The sequence below is a fragment of the Acipenser ruthenus genome, chromosome 43 (genome assembly GCF_902713425.1).
Source record: "Acipenser ruthenus chromosome 43, fAciRut3.2 maternal haplotype, whole genome shotgun sequence".
In the NCBI taxonomy this organism is placed as follows: Eukaryota; Metazoa; Chordata; class Actinopteri; order Acipenseriformes; family Acipenseridae; genus Acipenser; species Acipenser ruthenus.
This window is the reverse complement of record NC_081231.1, coordinates 4,977,244-4,993,863: the sequence shown is the minus strand read 5'-3', so window position 1 is coordinate 4,993,863 and position 16,620 is coordinate 4,977,244. Positions and strand designations below refer to the sequence as shown.

At 42.5% G+C, this 16,620-nt stretch overlaps 2 protein-coding genes across 2 annotated transcripts in view; both read right to left on the bottom strand.

Moving 5' to 3' along the window:
• LOC131709392 (butyrophilin subfamily 2 member A1-like) overlaps window positions 1-14,739 on the bottom strand; it is a 98,000-nt gene extending 83,261 nt beyond the window's left edge. The window contains exon 1 of the mRNA XM_059011924.1: window positions 14,547-14,739. The gene's annotated coding sequence lies outside the window, so the exon portion shown is untranslated. The remainder of the gene's footprint in view (window positions 1-14,546) is intronic.
• LOC131709437 (myelin-oligodendrocyte glycoprotein-like) overlaps window positions 1-16,620 on the bottom strand; it is a 35,246-nt gene that overhangs the window by 10,356 nt on the left and 8,270 nt on the right. The gene's annotated exons all lie outside the window — the stretch shown is intronic.

The following is a 16,620-nucleotide window of genomic DNA, read 5'->3' as shown; positions in this document are numbered from 1 at the left end:
ATGATATGATCAATAACTTGCTGTGCTAAAGAAGGTCTTCAGTGAGTTTCAACACAACAGGAAAGATGTTTTCTAGATATGCACAACTCTATAAATATTAGATTTCTCATATATTTAGGTAGAACTACATACACTTCCTAGTGTTTAATACACTGAAAGACAACATTCTAAATAAGTTTCTTTACTTTTACTGAGAACTCATTTTTTTTGTGTTGGGAATTTCTTTGGAAATGCAGTTGTATGTCTGAAAGGAGAAACCGCCCCCTCATCAAATATGTAATCATGGAACTATATAAATACCCTCTTTCATCTTCGCCCCCATCGTTCAGTGTTTGTTTGGTCCCCTCCTCCCTCATCGTTCAGTGTTTGTTTGGTGCCCTCCTCCCTCATCGTTCAGTGTTTGTTTGTTCCCCCCCACCCTCATCGTTCAGTGTTTGTTTGGTCCCCTCCTCCCTCATCGTTCAGTGTTTGTTTGGTCCCCTCCTCCCTCATCGTTCAGTGTTTGTTTGGTCCCCTCCTCCCTCATCATTCAGTGTTTGTTTGGTCCCCTCCTCCCTCATCGTTCAGTGTTTGTTTGGTCCCCTCCTCCCTCATCGTTCAGTGTTTGTTTGGTCCCCTCCTCCCTCATCGTTCAGTGTTTGTTTGGTCCCCTCCTCCCTCACCGTTCAGTGTTTGTTTGCTCCCCTCCTCCCTCATCGTTCAGTGTTTGTTTGGTCCCCTCCTCCCTCATCGTTCAGTGTTTGTTTGGTCCCCTCCTCCCTCATCGTTCAGTGTTTGTTTGGTCCCCTCCCCCCTCATCGTTCTTTGTTTGTTTGGTCCCCTCCTCCCTCATCGTTCAGTGTTTGTTTGGTCCTCTCCTCCCTCATTGTTCAGTGTTTGTTTGGTCCCCTCCTCCCTCATCGTTCAGTGTTTGTTTGGTCCCCTCCTCCCTCATCGTTCAGTGTTTGTTTGGTGCCCTCCTCCCTCATCGTTCAGTGTTTGTTTGGTCCCCTCCTCCCTCATCGTTCAGTGTTTGTTTGGTCCCCTCCCCCCTCATCGTTCTTTGTTTGTTTGGTCCCCTCCTCCCTCATCGTTCAGTGTTTGTTTGGTCCTCTCCTCCCTCATTGTTCAGTGTTTGTTTGGTCCCCTCCTCCCTCATCGTTCAGTGTTTGTTTGGTCCCCTCCTCCCTCATCGTTCAGTGTTTGTTTGGTCCCCTCCTCTCTCATCGTTCAGTGTTTGTTTGCTCCCCTCCTCCCTCATCGTTCAGTGTTTGTTTGGTCCCCTCCTCCCTCATCGTTCAGTGTTTGTTTGGTCCCCTCCTCCCTCATCGTTCAGTGTTTGTTTGGTCCCCTCCTCCCTCATCGTTCAGTGTTTGTTTGGTGCCCTCCTCCCTCATCGTTCAGTGTTTGTTTGGTCCCCTCCTCCCTCATCGTTCAGTGTTTGTTTGGTCCCCTCCTCCCTCATCGTTCAGTGTTTGTTTGGTCCCCTCCTCTCTCATCGTTCAGTGTTTGTTTGCTCCCCTCCTCCCTCATCGTTCAGTGTTTGTTTGGTCCCCTCCTCCCTCATCGTTCAGTGTTTGTTTGGTCCCCTCCTCCCTCATCGTTCAGTGTTTGTTTGGTCCCCTCCTCCCTCATCGTTCAGTGTTTGTTTGGTCCCCTCCTCCCTCATCGTTCAGTGTTTGTTTGGTCCCCTCCTCCCTCATCGTTCAGTGTTTGTTTGGTCCCCTCTTCCCTCATCGTTCAGTGTTTGTTTGGTCCCCTCCTCCCCTGCCTCCTCATTGCACCGTGTCTTGTCCAGGGGGAAGGTGGCTTCGGGTGCTGTTTGTCCTGCCCGCTGGCATTAGTTTAATCTAACACATATATTTAATGTATTATAGTTTTGCCAGCACAGGGGCGGCTAGCGAGATCCCAATGGGCAAGACCATGGACCAAATTCAAATAACAAAATAATCATTTACAGGCAGGTCTGTCTGTCAATTCAATAAATCATTCATTTCATTCCACTGGTGGCTGTCTCCTTTCTGAAATATATTACACATGAAACTGACTGACGTAAAGTAAATAACACCAAAAAATATGAATCCATATTTACCTGTCTGTTCAACGATTGAGCTGCTCTAAGAAGGGAATAATCCTGAACACTTTCAGCAATGCTGCACTTTGTACTGTACATTGAACCAGCACTGCTAAACATACCCCACTTTATAGTGTAATAGAGCTATAAAGACTGAAAGAAATATACAGGCAGTCCTAAAAGAGGCACTCTGATTGCTTAGTCACTTTCCATGTTAAACTGTGACAATATCAAGCACAAAGTGACACTTCTGAACTGCATCTTAAACACAGACTGCCTCATATGGGTTTATATAGAAATCATAGCAGCTTTGCAGGTGAAAAACAATAGAACTAGAATTAGTGATCTGATTATCAGCAGCCTGTCTGTGTATCACAGTTAGAACTAGTGATCTGATTATCAGCAGCCTGCCTGTGTATCACAGTTAGAACTAGTGATCTGATTATCAGCAGCCTGTCTGTGTATCACAGTTAGAAATAGTGATCTGATTATCAGCAGCCTGCCTGTGTATCACAGTTAGAACTAGTGATCGGATTATTATTTCTTCTTGTTATTTGTTTACCAGGTAGCTTTCCAGTACCTGCAGTATGAGTCACAATGATATAAATACAAGAATAAATCAATTCAGAGAGAGAGGCTGGTTGAAATGGCTCTCAGTGTGTGATGCAGTGTATGGACAATGGCAGGACACAGTATTGATTCATTGCAATTGTAAGCAGAGAGCCTGTGGAGGCTGGCCTAAGGCCTGTCAGATGTAAGTGAATCAGAGGCAAGTCCAGTCGACCCACTGCTGAATAATAATAATAATAATTCAGACATTATCAAGGTTATGAAGTTTGCTGTGTATCACTCCATTCCTCTGAAGAGTAGCCAGTGTGACTGACATACAGAGCAGCCAATAGAAATCAGGGGCGTGCCCAAAACAAATGCTGAAACCTGAAACATCACTGAAAATGGGGGTTCAGTATTTCCCAAACCAGAGCCAGAAAGTGTAACATTTTCTCATTTAGTTTTGGATTTACATGTTTACATTAACATCATTGTATTTAGGCTGCAAGCTCTATAGCTGCCCAGCCAATAGGAGTGGAGAGGAGGGGCGGAGACAGCAGTGATTCTGTCTTTGTTACATAGAGAGAGGCAAGCAGCTTGGCAGAGTGCTCAGAGTTATTCAGCTCTACTAGTTTAAAAGCGCTGATTGTAATTATTAAAAGATACTAGTTTGTCATAAATATTAGAACTGCACAGGATGTTCAGTGCTGGACCCGTGAACAGACTCGAGTCTTAACCTCAGAAACTCGAAAGCGTTCACAAACAGGCTCCTCTCCTCAATGATAATCTATGGGGTTTGACTCGATAGCATTCACAAACAGGCTCCTCTCCTCAATGATAATCTATGGGGTTTGACTCGATAGCGTTCACAAACAGACTCCTCTCCTCAATGATAATCTATGGGGTTTGACTCGATAGCGTTCACAAACAGACTCCTCTCCAGATCAATGATAATCTATGGGGTTTGACTCGATAGCGTTCACAAACAGGCTCCTCTCCTCAATGATAATCTATGGGGTTTGACTCGATAGCGTTCACAAACAGGCTCCTCTCCTCAATGATAATCTGTGGGGTTTGACTCGATAGCGTTCACAAACAAGCTCCTCTCCTCAATGATAATCTATGGGGTTTGACTCGATAGCGTTCACAAACAGGCTCCTCTCCTCAATGATAATCTATGGGGTTTGACTCGATAGCGTTCACAAACAGACTCCTCTCCTCAATGATAATCTATGGGGTTTGACTCGATAGCGTTCACAAACAGGCTCCTCTCCTCAATGATAATCTATGGGGTTTGACTCGATAGCGTTCACAAACAGGCTCCTCTCCTCAATGATAATCTATGGGGTTTGACTCGATAGCGTTCTCAAACAGGCTCCTCTCCTCAATGATAATCTATGGGGTTTGACTCGATAGCGTTCACAAACAGACTCCTCTCCAGATCAATGATAATCTATGGGGTTTGACTCGATAGCGTTCACAAACAAGCTCCTCTCCTCAATGATAATCTATGGGGTTTGACTCGATAGCGTTCACAAACAGACTCCTCTCCTCAATGATAATCTATGGGGTTTGACTCGATAGCGTTCACAAACAGGCTCCTCTCCTCAATGATAATCTATGGGGTTTGACTCGATAGCGTTCACAAACAGGCTCCTCTCCTCAATGATAATCTATGGGGTTTGACTCGATAGCGTTCTCAAACAGGCTCCTCTCCTCAATGATAATCTATGGGGTTTGACTCGATAGCGTTCACAAACAGGCTCCTCTCCTCAATGATAATCTATGGGGTTTGACTCGATAGCGTTCACAAACAGGCTCCTCTCCAGATCAATGATAATCTATGGGGTTTGACTCGATAGCGTTCACAAACAGGCTCCTCTCCTCAATGATAATCTATGGGGTTTGACTCGATAGCGTTCACAAACAGGCTCCTCTCCTCAATGATAATCTATGGGGTTTGACTCGATAGCGTTCACAAACAGGATCCTCTCCTCAATGATAATCTATGGGGTTTGACTCGATAGCGTTCTCAAACAGGCTCCTCTCCTCAATGATAATCTATGGGGTTTGACTCGATAGCGTTCACAAACAGGCTCCTCTCCTCAATGATAATCTATGGGGTTTGACTCGATAGCGTTCACAAACAGGCTCCTCTCCAGATCAATGATAATCTATGGGGTTTGACTCGATAGCGTTCACAAACAGGCCCCTCTCCTCAATGATAATCTATGGGGTTTGACTCGATAGCGTTCACAAACAGGCTCCTCTCCTCAATGATAATCTATGGGGTTTGACTCGATAGCGTTCACAAACAGGATCCTCTCCTCAATGATAATCTATGGGGTTTGACTCGATAGCGTTCACAAACAGGCTCCTCTCCTCAATGATAATCTATGGGGTTTGACTCGATAGCGTTCACAAACAGGCTCCTCAATCATCTCAATCACAGACAGTGTCTTCATTGCATTGCTCTTTCTCACTGTAAACCACATACCATTGACCAGTATCACTTCTCATCTCTATCACAGACTGTGTCTTCATTGCATTGCTCTTTCTCACTGTAAACCACATACCATTGACCAGTATCACTTCTCATCTCAATCACAGACTGTGTCTTCATTGCATTGCTCTTTCTCACTGTAAACCACATCCCATTGACCAGGATCACTTCTCATCTCAATCACAGACAGTGTCTTCATTGCATTGCTCTTTCTCACTGTAAACCACATAGCATTGACCAGTATCACTTCTCATCTCAATCACAGACTGTGTCTTCATTGCATTGCTCTTTCTCACTGTAAACCACATACCATTGACCAGTATCACTTCTCATCTCAATCACAGACTGTGTCTTCATTGCATTGCTCTTTCTCACTGTAAACCACATAGCATTGACCAGTATCACTTCTCATCTCAATCACAGACTGTGTCTTCATTGCATTGCGAAGGAGAGGTTAGGGTTAGAGGAGAGAATGAGAGGTTAGGGTTAGAGTTAGAAGAGAGAAGGAGAGGGAAAGGCAGATCTGGATTCCTAAACTCTTACAATGTTGTTCTAAAGAGTGTAACAGAGAGGTGCAGGAACATGAAGTGAAGATGTTAAAAGCTATCGGTTAATATTACTGCACATGTAGTCTCTGTTCTCAAAATAAGCTTGAGATAGCAATGCCTAGTAACCAGAGGAAATAATGTCTGTGAGAGAGAGAGAGAGAGAGAGCGATAGAGAGAGAGAGAGAGAGAGAGAGAGAGAGAGAGAGAGAGAGAGAGAGAGAGAGAGAGAGGGGAAAGAAAGAATGTGTTATCTGTGGTGTGGCGCCTGTATGCCGATCGCACCACCTGGCTGAATGTAACTGCAATTTAATCCTGTTTGTACTGAAAAATAACATTGCCTTGATGCTCCAAATGTCCAGTTTTCTTCTTGATGACCTTGTAGCGTGCAGCATAATAAGTTTGCTGTCGACTACTCTTAATTGAGTGGTAGTATGCCTGGCCAGGCTATATTCGTATGTTCTTAATATATTTGATCCAGTTCTAATAATTAAAAAAATAAAATAAAACTCTGTGAAAATAATGCCTTCGTTGGCGTATTAACGTTGTCTATATATATACATATAGGTATAGACAAAAGGAATCCATTTGGCTTCGTTCTGTGTTTTTTACCTTGCTGAATTTCAGTGCTGTTTCTCTATCCTTTTTCAAACGCGTTTTGCGCAAGTCCTTTCCGGCTTTCCGTTGTTTGTAGTGATTTGGTCTTTGCTTAGTCCCGGGTAGTTTTAAAGGACAGAGAAGATTCGGTAAGGAGATCCGACTTTCTTTTGTACTCGTGTGATAACGGGGGATTTGCGTTCTATCTTTTAGAACTATGGTTTAGTTTACCCATTTATTTTATACAGCTTAATTTTCGTTAGTCTGTGGTTAGTTGTCAAAAGGCATTTCCTTTTCTTTAATTCAATTTGGTTTGACTTTAGACACCAGCGCAGCTTGCACTAACTTAAGCTTTGCTTTTGGTTAATAAGTTTACCGTTTATTTTGCTACTTTCTTTACCAGTTCTGGATCAGTTTGTTCTTTTTTTCTTTTGATACTTTGTATTTTTTATTATGATTTTTGGAATGGCTTCTTTTTTTTTCCTTCAACGGCGGATTGCAGCAGTTTTCTCCATCAAAGGATCAATAGCTGCCAGTTTACAGACCGGGGTGAGATCTACCTAATTGTTTTCTTTTTCAATCTGCTGCTGGATTACACATTTTTTGTGTTGAATAGACATTCAGTTTTGGTTGTTTCAGGAGGTATTTTTTTTGTGAGGATACTTTAAACATTAATTTTGAACTGGGGGTTGGGGTTGGGGTTGAGGTTGGGGTTGGGGTTGGTTGGGGTTGGGGTGTTGCTTTTTTTTCCAACGTGTTTTACAGAACTGAATTGTTTATTTTTTGTTTGTTTATTTCACCGCTGTGTGATGCTGTTTGCTAATTCTACTGCTAGCTTTGTAACAGATTACTTAATCTTTATAAAGCAACCAGGTACAGCAATAAAGAAAACATTTAAGTTCAGTAAATGCCAGTGACACTTTATTTGCTTCCTAGTAGAATAATCACCCAACATGTAATTAAATACCCTCCTATTTACTTTTGTTTCAACAGTACTCATTAGATAAATAAATATAACTAAACAAAAACATCACTGTGTCATATAGTAGAATAGGCTGATTCCCTAAAGTAACCATCCAATTTTAACTATTCTATACAAGAACACACTATAGTAATATACCATACTGAGAAAATCAGTGATTTTAAACACTCTCTAACTACTCAAATAGTATATGAATTGACACAATGAAATAACTACTTATATCTTGAAATTCGTCTCTCTATTTATCTTATCTTTCTAACAATAACACAATTTGAGTAAATCTAATAGAAAAGAGGGAGCCGCCCCTCAAGAAGATTCCCCAGAAGCAGCATTGTTCCCCAATTAGCTGATTTAGCAAAGCATCCAGCCCAGCCTAACCCTTCCTCTCCTTTAACTTTAAAACAACAGGGTTTAGAGGACAAGACTGAAAAGCAGTGAGATTTACTTTAAAGTAACACCTTCCCATCATGTTAATAACACTGAACACCGTTACTTGTCTCTGCCTGTATTGAGAGAGGTCTGGGTATCATCAGGAATGCTTTATGAACACAGAGGCTTCTTTTCAGAAACTCCTGCCTTTGTCTCTCTGTGATTGAGAAGCAGGGATATATTATGATGGATAATTCATTCTGTCAGAAACTCCTGCCTTTCACTTAGTGTGGTTGTGAACCTGCAGGTATTGAGACTGAACCTTTAAAAAATAAACAAACCAGGAGATACCAGTCTCAGTACAGTTGTTATTTCAGATAGTCTTGTGCTTTCACACCCTGACGAAGGCACTTTTGTGTCAAAACGTTGGTGATATGTTTTTATGAATTAGAAACACATTTTTGGAGTGCAATCGAATGTGGTTCAATGGTTTTCTATACTGATTTACGGCTTCACTCTTGTGAACTTGCACCTCATTTACTTCGGTGTGCGGACCCGTTTCTCCCTTTTGTTGAAGCTGTAACATGTTGCAAATTAATCTGACACCAGCAACTAATTTAGCAAAGATCCAGCCCCGTCCAACCCTCCCTCTCCTTTAACTTTAAACCAACTGGGTTTTGAGGAAAAGATTGAAAAGATCTAACTTAGTTGTTAAAGTAATACCTTCCCATCATGTTAATAACACTGAACAATATCAGTTTTGTAATAAATAAACAAACCTGGAGATACCAATCTCAGATATTCTTGTATTGTTAGAGTGAAGCTGTAACATGTTGCTGGCGTCCTGCCCAGCTCAGGCAGTGGGTTGGGCAGACATGCCTGAATGCTTCAGCACTGAAGCTCAAACCAGTTCATGTTCTTTAAACACACAGAAACAAACACACACCCCACCAGAAGTGACACAAACAAACTTATGGGTCATGTTAAAGGAACATAAAATAACATTAAAATGACAGAATGCAGTCATTGTCAATGCAGGGTTTAGATGCTGTGGTTAACACGATCATTCATTTTCAGACATATTTGGTGTTAGCTCTCACCATACAGAACCTCAGAATCCTTTAACAATACATACTTCAGATCTGCTTCATGATCGCACCATACAGAACCTCAGAATCCTTTAACAATACATACTTCAGATCTGCTTCATGATCCCACCATACAGAACCTCAGAATCCTTTAACGATACATACTTCAGATCTGCTTCATGATCGCACCATACAGAACCTCAGAATCCTTTAACAATACTGTGCCAGGATGGCGTGAGGTGTGGTGACGTCATGGACCAAGAAGTACAGAAACCAAAACAGTGGATGGGCGGGTGAAGTTGAATGCTACTGGCACTCGGCGTATTTAATAAATAATACAAAACAAAAGATTTGAACAAACAGCAAAACAAAAAGGCGCGATGGCCAAACAAACAGAAACAAGTATATTTTTAAATATAGCAATTGTTTTTCTTTCGCTCGCTCTCTCGTACTCTCCCCTGTACACTCAACCTCGCAGCACGGACAGCTGCAGGTTCTTATACTCTGGCCGAGGGGTTAATTATCTTATTACCCCTCAGCCACAGTCTGCACAAGTTTAGTAAGGATGTGTGACTGTCAGCTAGTTACATAATCAGTAGCTGACAGTCATGCATCCTCACGAGGTTTTAAAATCAAATAATGATGACGGCTTTCGTCCGCGATGCAAACAATAATACAAATAACAACACAGTGCACATACATATAGGGGAGGGACACTCCGCCAGTGCTGTAGAAGACTGTTATCAATAACTGTTATCAATAACTTCATTTCAAATGACTCTGAGCTTTATGACAAAGGCCAATAAAATGGCAAGTGTATTCTGTACCACTTGTCTGTACATGATTACATGCACCCGGCCAATCAGAAGGATTTCAGAGTGCAACACTGAATGAGCTCTGGGTTTTCCTTGCCATGGGACTTGTGCAGAAACCGACATTGAAGGACTGCTGGACCACAGAAGTTGTGCTTCAAACTCCAGCCTTTAGACACCTTTTGTCTTAAATCAATTCTTTGAAATTCTTTGATTCCTGCATTATGTGGATAACAGTCATGCTCAATATCCACATAGAGAGTTATGGAAGATTCAGTCAGTTTTGGATCACAGGTACTGCACAAGATAAAACTCCAGCGACTCACCAAGTGGCAAAGGGTCTAGGCGGCTTGGATGGCCAAGGTTACTAACTTTGGATGGATCAGTTTTACAGCCACCCCGACCTCTTCAGTGAATTACAGCACCTTCAGTTTGAAATGTGTGGCACAGTTATGCACAACAGAAAAAACATGCCTCAGGATTTACTGAAGAACAAAATAAGAAAGGTTGAAGTTGAGATGTGGGCGAGTGATAAAGAAAATGCAAATGCAAAAGGGATACTTTTATGCTAACCACAATGCATCATTCTTCACTAAAGGAAACTGGTAAAAGTCACTGGCATTTAAGGCTATTCAAATTGGAAAAAGACAACTGAAAAATGGAGCAATCACCAAAACATCAGTTCACATGTTCCAGTAGCTGTGAATTAGATTTGCAACCCCCCCCCCCGACAACCTCAATACACACACACAAACCCAAATCACAACTGTGTAGAAAGGGCATTCTTTACGAGTAAACTTCCAGGCAGTAACCTCTGCTATTTCTACCACATGCTTTTATTTAGTTTCTCTTAAACTGTATTCTTGTCTCCTATTCTTTATACAGGACAGTATTCCTCCCTGCTGTCCAGTGGCACAGATTTAGAATCTTCCTCAGACTGCGCTGCAAACTAAACCAGGCAACAGACCCGCCTCCACAGCAGCAGTAGAGTCCTTGTCACACATACATATCTTATTTTGTGTGTCTTGTGAATGCTTTAGCTTGCAATTGTTTGCACACAAAGAAGCTGCTGTTTCATTGAAAACAAAAGCAACAGTATGTCATTGTCACAGGGTGGCTTTGTGAATGACGTCAGACCAGAAAGGAGGACACAGACAGGCGGTGGCACTTGCGCCAAAATAAATAGACAAACAAAACGGATTAACACTTAACAAACGGTGCACGGACAGACACACAAACAAACACGGTGAGTCTATAAACAAACAATTATTTACTTTATTTTACTTTCTCTTCTCCACTCATCGAACACACAACCCCCAGTGAGTAAAACGTGCATCTATATATACTGTTGTGCCGGGATTCAATTATTCACTTGAATCCCAGCACGTGAATTAATTATGTGCTCGCATATCATATACTTTAAATGAACGTGAAGTGATGTGCAATCCCGTGCCTAAATACAATTACAAATAATAATAATAATAATAATAATAATAAGCCAGTGGAGAAATGGTGCATCCTGCCATTATTCCAACTTCTAGGCATTGCCATGTAGTGCTGAATTCTGAAGTTGAAAAACTAAATTGCAAATTGCCAAAGTAAGCTTTCACTAAATTTGTTATTGTCATCGGTACACTGAAAAATTAAAATGTTGCCCAAAGAAGTTCATGTGGCACTGAACCATATGCATTATCCAGGAATGTCACATGGAGCTCATTCCTGTCCATTTTAGCTGATTGAATTTTTTGCCAGATCACATTGATGTGCTCTAAGCAACCTGGGAAACCTGGAATGCCCTCTTTTTGTACTGAAGTGTCAACGAAGCAGTTCTTTAATAGGTAGGTTGACAATCTCTGAGCAATAATGCTGAAGAAAATATTGCCTTCTATGTTTAATAGGGAAATAGGACGAAACTGACTGATGCTTGTAGAATCTTTTTCTTTAGATATAAAGACTCCACCTGCTCGGCGCCATGCTCTTGGTACAACCTGTTTTTCCCATGCCACTTTCATCAATTTCCACATATGTAATTAAGTTAATTTGCGATGTGCAGGTGGGGACAGTAGTTATCTGGCCTCCATGTTGGAATAATAGATGCATACATGCCCCCCCGCTATATACACAGCGCAATACCCCCGAGGCATCTCGTTCATACAGGTCGAGATGGCAATACACGACTGATCCTTTCAACAAGACTAGAAAGGATTACAAAAATCCCATGGTTGAGTCTAGGTTCCTATAAAAGGAAAGGAACGAGGGGAGGGACTGCTGTGAAACCAGCCACTTATAACAGGGGTGCAAATTAAATTCTGGAGCCATTACACATGTTTACATACTGTATATATATATATATATATTTTTTTTAATTCCTGAGCAACCATAGATGATGATAGTTTCTCATTGGGTCTGGACTACTCATATGACACCCCCCCCCCCTCCACAACATTCATCCGCACACACAGGAGAGAAGGTTTGTGTCGTGTGGGAGGCTGTGAGGGGGCTTGATTAGGATGGGGTTTGACCATTCAGCACCAGTAATCTCTCTGGTGCTAAACTTTCAAAACAGTTTAGCATCAATTTTCAAAACAGTTTGTACCCTTGCTAGGGCTTACTTCCGCCCAGAACAGTTGCTTACTAAAGATTTAATTTATTCAAATACATATACAAGATTTGAATTAGAAAAGTGTGCCAGAAGTGCAGCTGTACTGAAAATATAATTGACAACGAAGAGTTAAGAAGGTTCTGTGGTCGGCTTATCCTTCCTGCCAGCACCAAGCCAATCAGATCACTCTTCCCTAGCAACAAATTATTATTATTATTATTATTATTATTATTTATTTCTTAGCAGACGCCTTTATCCAGGGCGACTTACAATTGTTACAACATATTACATTATTTTTTTAAATACAATTACACATTTATACAGTTGGATTTTTACTGGAGCAATCTAGGTAAAGTACCTTGCTCAAGGGTACAACAGCAGTGTCCCCAACCGGGGATTGAACCCACAACCCTCCAGTCAAGAGTCCAGAGCCCTAATCACTACTCCACACTGCTGCCCTAATGACACTGCAGCCAGCAAATATTCCAATTGGATGTTGCTGTATAACTTAACAACATTACATTTCTTTCTAACATTTGTTTTGCATACATTTTTTTTGGTTTCAAACCCTACACTCTCTGATGGTTAACTTTCAAAACAGTTTATCATCAATTTTAAAAACGATTTGCACCAAAAAAAATAACTTAACATAACCAACACCGAGATAACATTGACTACATCTCTACTCCAATTAGGGGCTTTAAACAACAAGGAGAGGAGTTTAAATAGATTCCAAAATATGAGAAATTGCCTCCAAACCCAGCAGTGTCTCAGATGAAACCACACCCCTCGTCCCACACCCAGTTCCTTTCCTCTTATGGGAACAAGCCTCGAACATCTGTGCCAGAAAAATCAGCTCCCCTCTGCACACACAAAACACTGTCCCTCTGTAGAACAATCAGCTCCCCTCTGCACTCACAAAACACTGTCCCTCTGTAGAACAATCAGCTCTCCTCTACACACACAAAACACTGTCCCTCTGTAGAACAATCAGCTCCCCTCTACACACACAAAACACTGTCCCTCTGTAGAACAATCAGCTCCCCTCTGCACACACAAAACACTGTCCCTCTGTAGAACAATCAGCTCCCCTCTGCACACACAAAACACTGTCCCTCTGTAGAACAATCAGCCCCCCTCTGCACACACAAAACACTGTCCCTCTCAGCTCCCCTCAACACACACAAAACACTGTCCCTCTGTAGAACAATCAGCTCCCCTCTACACACACAAAACACTGTCCCTCTGTAGAACAATCAGCTCCCCTCTACACACACAAAACACTGTCCCTCTGTAGAACAATCAGCTCCCCTCTGCACACACAAAACACTGTCCCTCTGTATCAGCTCCCCTCTGCACACACAAAACACTGTCCCTCTGTAGAACAATCAGCTCCCCTCTGCACTCACAAAACACTGTCCCTCTGTAGAACAATCAGCTCCCCTCTACACACACAAAACACTGTCCCTCTGTAGAACAATCAGATCCACTCTGCACACACAAAACACTGTCCCTCTGTAGAACAATCAGCTCCCCTCTGCACACACAAAACACTGTCCCTCTGTAGAACAATCAGCTCCCCTCTGCACACACAAAACACTGTCCCTCTGTAGAACAATCAGCTCCCCTCTGCACACACAAAACACTGTCCCTCTGTAGTACAATCAGCTCACCTGCACACACAAAACACTGTCCCTCTGTAGAACAATCAGCTCCCCTCTGCACACACAAAACACTGTCCCTCTGTAGAACAATCAGCTCCCCTCTGCGCACACAAAACACTGTCCCTTTGGAGAACAATCAGCTCCCCTCATCACACACAAAACACTGTCCCTCTGTAGAACAATCAGCTCCCCTCATCACACACAAAACACTGTCCCTCTGTAGAACAATCAGCTCCCCTCTGCACACACAAAACACTGTCCCTCTGTAGAACAATCAGCTCCCCTCTGCACACACAAAACACTGTCCCTCTGTAGAACAATCAGCTCCCCTCTGCACACACAAAACACTGTCCCTCTGTAGAACAATCAGCTCTCCTCTACACACAAAAAGCTGTCCTTCTGTCAGTACCTGACAGCAGCCATCCTGGACACCTGCGTGCACAATACCTGACAGCCAGCCTGGACACCTGCGTGCACAATACCTGACAGCCAGCCTGGACACCTGCGTGCACAATACCTGACAGCAGCCTCCCCACCGCAGCTCCAAGAGCAAAGCCAGACACTGGGAAACGACTCCAGGTTTGCATAGATGGGGCACTGCAGGCCTATTTCAAGTAGTTGACAGCTATAAGCTAGAAGGGGGGCTGGTGCTACCCCTGTGAGATCTAGAAGCTCAACATTATACATTGATGCATCTCAGTGCATCTGTCCTATTGAAAGATCTTAATGTTAGAAATAGCATGTTGTCTCTTCATCAGTTTAATTTCTACAGTCTCTCTCACCTCTCTGTGTAGAAACAGCTGGTAGCAAATTCAAGACAATGAAACAGGTCCTCCCCAGAAGTCTCATCTTCATAACAAAAACCCTGTTAGTTGTAGCTGTGTGACACAAACAGGCCAGACCCCATGTAGACTCCTGTCATGATTGCATTGTGAAGTACTGCACACCCACAGACAGACTCCTGTATTCATATTCATCACAGGGCCAGACCGCTGCTCTACTGAGATACATGTGTCAGACTGGCTCTGCAGCTGCCAGATAAGATGGTATAACACACAACGCCCACTGTAGTAATGGAGCAGTGTTAGGACACAGACCATACTGTACACTATCCCACTTCAAAACACAGCAGAACTGCAGAATCACACTATACTGTACACTACCCCTTCAATACACAGCAGATCTGCAGAATCACAGTTCTTCAGACCAAAGGTTACATTACTATTCTCCAGTCTAACCCCCTGTTGTTGTAAAATTGAACTTTAAGGTGGATCTCTTTGTTCAGTGGGTCTGATTCTCCAGTCATGCAAAATACGACTACACTCCTGCATGTAATGAGACAGTACTGACACAGGCTGAACACTACCCTGCTTCAATGAGACAGTACTGACACAGGCTGAACACTACCCTGCTTCAATGAGACAGTACTGACACAGGCTGAACACTACCCTGCTTCAATGAGACAGTACTGACACAGGCTGAACACTACCCTGCTTCAATGAGACAGTACTGACACAGGCTGAACACTAACCTGCTTCAATGAGACAGTACTGACACAGGCTGAACACTACCCTGCTTCAATGAGACAGTACTGACACAGGCTGAACACTACCCTGCTTCAATGAGACAGTACTGACACAGGCTGAACACTACCCTGCTTCAATGAGACAGTACTGACACAGGATGCACACTACCCTGGTTCAAGTAATGAGACAGTGCATTACCCCTCAGGCATCTAGTTCATAGGGGTCAAAATAGTAATACAGCTGAATCCTGGATACTTTGCTACTAAAATTGATGAATATGTCAAAACCACTATGAGTTTCAACAAGACTAGAAAGGATTGCAAAAATCCCTGTGACTGACGCATGGTTGAGTCTAGGCTCCTATAAGAGGATATATATGTTTTTTCATTCCTTAGCAACCATAAATAATGATAGTTTCTCATTGGGTCTGGACTACTCACATGACCCCCGCCCCACCCCCCACACACACACACTCACCCGCACCCACAGGAGAGAAGGTTTGTGTCGTGTGGGAGGTTATGTGGGGTGCTTGATTAGGACGGGGTTTGATCATTCAGCACCAGTAATTTCTCTGGTGCTAAACTTTCAAAACAGTTCAGCATCAATTTTCAAAACAGTTTGTACCCCTGCTGGGCTTACTCCCACCCAGAACCGTGGCTTACTAAAGATCTTGTTTGTTCAAATACATACAAAAGACTGTAAATTAGAAAAGTGTGTCATAAGTACAGCTGTGCACAAAATATTATTGACAACGGAGAGTTAAGAATGTTCTGTGTGGCTGGCTTATCTTTCCTGCCAGCACGAAGCTAGTCAGATCACTCTTCCCTAGCAACAAATGACACTACAGCCAGCAAATATTCTAATTGGATGATTACAATTTAACAACATTACAATTCTTTCAAACATTTGTTTTGCATACACTGTTTTGGTTTTAAACACTAGACTCTCTGGTGGTTAACTTTCAAAACAGTTTATCATCAATTTAAAAACGATTTCCACCCGTGTGTAATCATAACCCAAAAAAATTACTGAACATAACCAACTCCGAGACAACATTGACTACACCTCTGCTCCAATTAGGAGTTTAAATAGATTCCAAAATATGAGAAATTGTCTCCAAACACAGCAGTGTCTCAGATGAAACCACACCCTCGTCCCACACCCTGGTCCTTTCCTCTTATGGGAACAAGTCTCGAACATCTGTGCCAGAACAATCCGCTCCCCTCTGCACACACAAAACACTGTCCCTCTGTAGAACAATCAGCTCCCCTCTGCACACACAAAACACTGTCCCTCTGTAGAACAATCAGCCCCCCTCTGCACACACAAA